Source organism: Arabidopsis thaliana (assembly GCF_000001735.4).
Source record: "Arabidopsis thaliana chromosome 1 sequence".
Lineage (NCBI taxonomy): Eukaryota > Viridiplantae > Streptophyta > Magnoliopsida > Brassicales > Brassicaceae > Arabidopsis > Arabidopsis thaliana.
This window is the reverse complement of record NC_003070.9, coordinates 15,624,021-15,630,738: the sequence shown is the minus strand read 5'-3', so window position 1 is coordinate 15,630,738 and position 6,718 is coordinate 15,624,021. Positions and strand designations below refer to the sequence as shown.

At 36.7% G+C, this 6,718-nt stretch overlaps 1 pseudogene across 1 annotated transcript; it reads right to left on the bottom strand.

The window, feature by feature from the left end:
• Positions 1–231: 231 nt before the first annotated feature.
• AT1G41850 lies at positions 232–4,337 on the bottom strand (annotated as a pseudogene; the record flags this gene model as incomplete). Its single annotated transcript has 1 exon — positions 232–4,337.
• Positions 4,338–6,718: the final 2,381 nt, after the last annotated feature.

Sequence of the window (6,718 nt, the reverse complement as noted above, 5' to 3'; positions counted from 1 at the left end):
AGTTATGATCTGTATAAGAGACGACATGTTAAGAATATATGATGAGATGTGTCAAATAAGGTTTGACACTTCTAAATATTTGAAATTTTGTTTCTGCATGCAATTTTGAAAATATTGAATGATGGATTGCGCACGCAATTTTTTCATTGCGAGTCTAAATTGAAAATATAGACTTCATGCACAGGTTGAATTTGATATATATATTTTTATTTTTTCCTGCAAACTGAATTTTATTTATATATGTAATTCTTTACAAAGGAAGTGTTTGAGCCACCTCGGCTGAATTCCTGAATATGATTGGAACACACTAGTTGTGTAGATAGGAGAGGCTAACTGATGTGCTATACTATTACAATGGTTTTTTGTGAATTGAAAGACAACAGAAGAAAACATCAAAGCCCAATAATCCACATCTCGAAGTAAACTAGGTAATTCACATCTAGTAGTCTTGCCATTGATAGCATTGATGAGAACCTCGCAATCTCCCTCGAATTGTATTCTTTTGTATCCTCTTATCCAAGCTTGTTGCATTGCGACCAAAAGAGCTTTTGTTTCTGCCTCCAGAGCGGTGTTAACGTAGCTATAGTTGATAATCCCCATGCTTTCGCTAAGGCTTCATGATCTCTAATGATCCATCCTCCGTTGCTTTGAGTCCTTGTTATATTGAACCCTGCATCAAAATTAACTTTCACAAAGGAAGACGAGGGTTTCGTCCAATGTGTATTGTAGTTGATGTTGGGCTTTTTGTGATAGGAACTCGTCCTCCCTGTCTCATGTTTTCAATCCATTCTTTGACTTCTGCTTCAGTTTGTGCGATTATCTTCGAAGGACTCTCTCTGTACTTGTTAAAAACAAAATTGTTTCTAGCTTTCAAGATTCACCAAATGAGCCAAATTGGCATTATTTTTTGTTCCTTTGTTAAATTATTATTAGAAGAAGAATCGATAAGAAAAAAGATTTTTGCTTCCACATCTGGTGAGAAGGAATGTCCAGTTAATATTGGAGAATTTGATAACCTCCAGATTATAGATGCGTAAGGACAATTAAAGAGTTCATGACTTATTGACTCTTCTTCAATTTGACAATGGTTGCAGATTGGATCGATATTCATGCCCCTGGTGATTAATCTTAAAGCTGTAGGTAATGCTTTTGAAATAGTACGCCAGAGCATGTATTTTATTTTTGGGATTATAGAAATTTTCCAAATCTTGTTCTTCAAATCCACTGACCCATGGGGAGCTGCTGGTTTAATTTGACAATATGTCAGATCATGAGTGAGTAACCAATATCCGGATTTTACCGTATACTCTCCTGAAGGAGTGTAGTACCAAATTAAGTTATCCTGATGTCCTTCCCGAGAGAGATGAATGCTTTTGAGGTGATTGTGGTCTTCAGGACTTATACGTTGAGAAATAAGATTATCATTCCAATACCGGTGTAATCCGTTTATGGAAATCTGATTTTCCATTGATGTATTTCTATCAGGTGTAATGAGTTTGAGAGGTCTAGGCAGGTGCGTTGCAACAATATTGTCTTTACCAATCCGAATAGCTTTACCGGTTCCTACAATATATCTGCACCCTTAATTATTACGTTCAAACCCGCAAGCATAGACGTTCACCCATATGATTGATACTTTCGAGCTTTCGCATCTAGGATGTTGTCATCTCTAAAATATCTTGCCTTCATCACTCGAGCCAACAAAGAATTTGGATTTTGAATGATTCTCCATACTTGTTTTGCAAGTAAAGCATCATTGCATTTAGCCAAATCTCTAAAACCTAAACCACCTTCCGATTTAGAATATTGTAACCTCTTCCAAGCTATCTATGGAATTCCTCTTTTTTGCATTCTTTTCCCACCAGAAGTTCATGAGTCGAGTTTCGATTTCTGAGATGATACCAATCGGTAGTTTGAAACAGGACATGGCATAGACCGGCATTGCCATAGCTACCAATTTTAGCATAATTTCCTCTCCTGCTGGTGATAAATGTTTCGCACTCCAGCTCGATGTTCTTTTCTTCACTCTTTCAATAATGTAATTGTACATTTCTTTTTTTTCTGACCAAATTGTTCCGGTAAACCAAGATATTTCCCTCCACCTTCATGGCTTTGAATTTGTAGTATGCTTTTTAGCCGATTTTGAATGACCCCATGCACCTTTGATCCAAAAGTTATCATAGACTTGACCATATTTATTTTTTGACCTGAGTAGTATTCGTATATGTCAAAGACATCCTTTAAAGCTTGACAATTACGAGCATTAGCTTGGCAAAAGAATAAGGAATCATCCGTAAACTGTAAATGAGTAACTCCAGGAACTCCATTCCCTATACGTAGCCCGTCATTATCTCCATGTGATACCCTAGAATTAATAAGATGGATTAAGATGTCAGCACATAATATGAAAAGATAGGGAGATAAAGGATCTCCTTGTCTTATTCCTCGTTGTGGTTTAATAGTGCCGTGTGGTATGCCATTTATTAAAACTGAGTAATTAACTGATCTCACAGTGCCCATTATCCAATTTATCCATTGCTCGCTAAAACCAAATAGCCTCATCGTTGTCTCAAGGAAGTTCCACTCAACTCGATCGTAATCTTTGCTCACATCTGTTTTCACCGCCATATAGGATTGAGAAACCCTTTTTCTTACTTTTAATGAATGCATCATTTCATGCGCTATCATCACATTATCATTGACCAATCTTCCCGGTATGAAGGCGGCTTGAGGATCAGACACAATCGCATCGAGATGCCGTTTTAGTCGTTCTACTAGGCATTTTGAGATTATTTTGTATAGGAAATTGCATAAAGCTATAGGACGGTAATCAGAGAGTGTTACAAGGTTTGTTATCTTTGGAATCATACAGAGATTTGTGTGGTTCATTGATTGTTTCATGTATGATGTCCTAAAATAATTTTTTACCTCTTTAATTACATCTTGTCCTACTATATCCCAATAAGATTTATAAAACCTAGCTGTAAGGCCATCAGGTCCAGGTGCTTTGTCATCTCCAATTTGACTTATTGCATTGAAAATCTCACAATCACTGAATTCCTTTGTGAGATCATCATTCATTGCCTTGGTCACAGTTGATTTGAAACCTGCAAAATCGATAGTAGAAACAAGACGGCCATTGCTTTCATAGATATTTGTAAAGAAGTTTTGTGCATGACGTCCTATATCTCTATCCCCTATAAAAATCGTTCCAGCATCATCTTTAATGGAAGTTATTATGTTCACTGAAAATCTATTCTTGGTGCAAGCATGGAAAAAACATGTGTTGCGGTCTCCCTCCTTCATCCAACTATTTCGACTTTTTGGTTGCCAATACTTCTCTTCATCATTGTATGCTATGGTAAGCTTTCTCTGAATTTGCGGTATGAGTTGTCGTTCTGTTCTCAGCATACTTGCATGACTCTGTTTAGGGATTATTGTAGATGTTTAATCCGGGTATGTGAATTTAGGTTTGATTTGTGCTTTAGTGATGCCATCGCTTGTCTGCAGTTTTTAACTTGATCTGTGATCTGTTTTCTTTGCCCTGTGTTCACTCTGTTCCAACCATTCTTAACGTAATTTTTGAAATGCGGTACGTTGATCAGCCTTTCATCAAACCGAAAAGGTCTCATCTTTGTTGTTTTTGATTTTTCTAGAGACAGAAGCAATGGTTTGCGGTTAGATCCAGTGAAATCAAGGAATTCGAGTTCAGCAGATGGAAAGGAAGTCGCTCCTTCAGAATTTATGAAAGCTCTGTCCAAATAACATTTGACTGTGTGAGAATGACGCTCTCCAACCCAAGTGAAACGATCTCCTTTTGAGCGAATATCAACAAGATCGCAAGAAGCTATCATGTTTCGAAAATCCCTAAAAGTCCACTCATCTCTTTGTGGCCCTCCTATCTTTTCACAGTTTGAAAATATCTCATTGAAATCACTGATCAAAATCCAAGAATCATTGCATGTAAGTGATAGATTTTCAAAGTGTTTCCATAAATGGTGTCTTTCACTTTGACAAGGATGACCATACACACAAGACAAGTAGAAATTGATATTATTAGTAGCGATATGTACATCGATATGGCGTTCATCCTGACAAACTTTGGATAAACACACATAATCCTTCCACAACAAGGCCAAGCCACCACTATGACCTTGTGGGGGTTGTGTTATTACATTAGAAAATCCTAATACACATGCTAGATTACTAACAAAGTCACGCTTATTTAGAGTTTCAATAAGAAATAAAACATCAAACTTAAGTAATTTACATAGGCTACTAAGACGTGATTGAGTCATCGGCGCACCGAGGCCCTGACAGTTCCAAGAGCCGATTCTCATGGAGGCTGTGGGGATACCAGGCCCCCCGCGCCTCCGTCCATTGAAAGTGGAGATGTAGTAGATGTTGCAAAGCTGACTTTCTTTTCCTTCTTGCGGATGTGACCCAAAACCGCCGATTCCTCTGCTGCCTCCGCTTGATTGTATAAAGTTTCAAAGCTGACTCTCTTTCTCTTAACAAAAGCAAACTCATTCATAGCATTGTTAGAGACTTCCTCCAACAGCCCTGCTTCTCTCTATACCATTAAGGATTCACGTAGATGTTTTGCATGAAGATACCTGAGTCTTTCAGCAGTGAGTTCTGTGTCTTCAAATGCACTAACCATATCTGATGGAACAGAACTTGAAGACCCCTCTTATTTAATGTTTGTAGCGGCATGACTCTGTAGATCCGGAATCAATGTGGTGAAATCAACACTAGGCAGCGACTCATCTCCTGTCATCTCTTGTTCATCAGGGTTATTCTCATGGTGGTCATCGTCATTTCCATCATTTACATTTGCCGGTTCAGCCTCCTCAAACGCCAATGCACATTCCTTAACATCATGCTTAAGAGAACCACACTTGGTACAGAAGTTCCTCAATCTTTCAAATCTGTATTTGATGGTGGTGTTCTCATTCGGTTGGAATTGAATATTCCTCTAAAACCAAAGCGGACCATCCATGTTCCAAGATAGTTTGACTCTTACAAAACCCAGTTGGTTTGTGTTCTCATCAAAACTAACATCTAAAACATACCCCAAACGGTTCCCTACCGCCCTAGCTGATATAGCTCAAATTGTCTTAAGCTTACTCCCTCAAATAAGAGATCGTCATTAGCACTTAAGGGTCGAATTCAACTGAGCTCTCAATGTTCACACAATAGACTTATGATGTATTCAAATAAGCTAGACAAAGTAAATTAATGTAAAGACAATAAAGCAAGTAAACGAGTTGTAGACTCAAGCGATTAAAGCATCGGGTCTAAGGAATTGTCTCGAGAGATAGATAAATCGTAGATCTAGCTAATATGAGGGTTGTTATCGTACCGTTCTCAAACTCAAACTATGATTTTAGAGTAACTAGTGGTGTTCCGCGAAACTCTCTATACTTAGAGCTAAGATAACCGGAGAAGTAGAGAAACCCTAAACTAAAGCATGCATTATATCAAGTTTGATTAGTTCACCTAGTATCTAAACCAGAGTCCTTCTATGAGCCTACATGTTCTTTCTTAAATGCCTAGGCTCATCTATGATAGTTCAAATAACAAGTACCTATGGTGGGCATACCTATTATCTGATATCAAGTTCTAGGTGATCAGTGTAAAACTAGCAGTAAGAATAAGCAAGATGAAGAACCCTAAAAATAACCCTAAGGGGTTTTCGATCTACTAATCCATCTAAATTCGTATTAAGACTCTTTAAATCCAACAAGATGATTACTCAGAGATGATAACCGAAACACAAATCATAATCTGAATAGTTTGCATTGATGAATTAAGAGTAAAGGGTAAAGAAGTTCAGAATCCTCTCTACAGGGATTGAGTTCTTCTCTCCAAAAGTGTATCTCAAATAATAATACAAAACTTCGGTCTAACAATGACCAAATAATTAGGTATATTCGTGACTAAAAACGTGTAGGGACTACTTTGCAAATAAGAAAAACTTCAGGGCTTCTCAAAGACTTGGCTAAAAATAGAAATTCCCTCAGCCGAAATAAGGGTGTCGATCGACATAGGTGTGGTGTCAATCGACACCATCGCGTGAAAAACGTCTTTGATAATCTTCATTACTGAAAAGCTTCCATTGTTCCCAGATGCGTAAGTATACTGAAAATGACTCAAAACATACGAAAAAGACTAGAAAGACTCTAAAAACCATTCTGAAACTGTGTTAGAAATAAGTAAAAACCAGGACATATCACTAGCCATTGCATTAGTCAAATTGAGAATTGGAATACCTTGGATGTGAACAACTGCTAAATTCCATAATTAGCTCAAACAAATCTATATTTTAACAACCAAAAATTTACAAAAATTGAAAAAAGAACTTCCTAAATCAACTCAAATTAATAACTAACTTACTTAATTAAATTCTTTAAACATTTTTTGTTTTGTTATAAATATATGGCATAACCTAAAAAGCCTGGAACTAAACCGAAACCAAAAAACCGTAATGTTGTAAAAACCAAATTGTCGCCAAACCAAATTATAGACGGTTTCTATATGGTGTTAGTTTTTGTAACACCAAAGAAAATGAACCAAAACTGAAAAGGAAAAACCAAACACATAGTTATATAAAATTTTCATACAACTAAACAAACTTGAAAATAATATAATTTTAAATATCATTGTATTATGTATAGAATGATTAAAATTGTACTATAAACAATCAATAATCCAA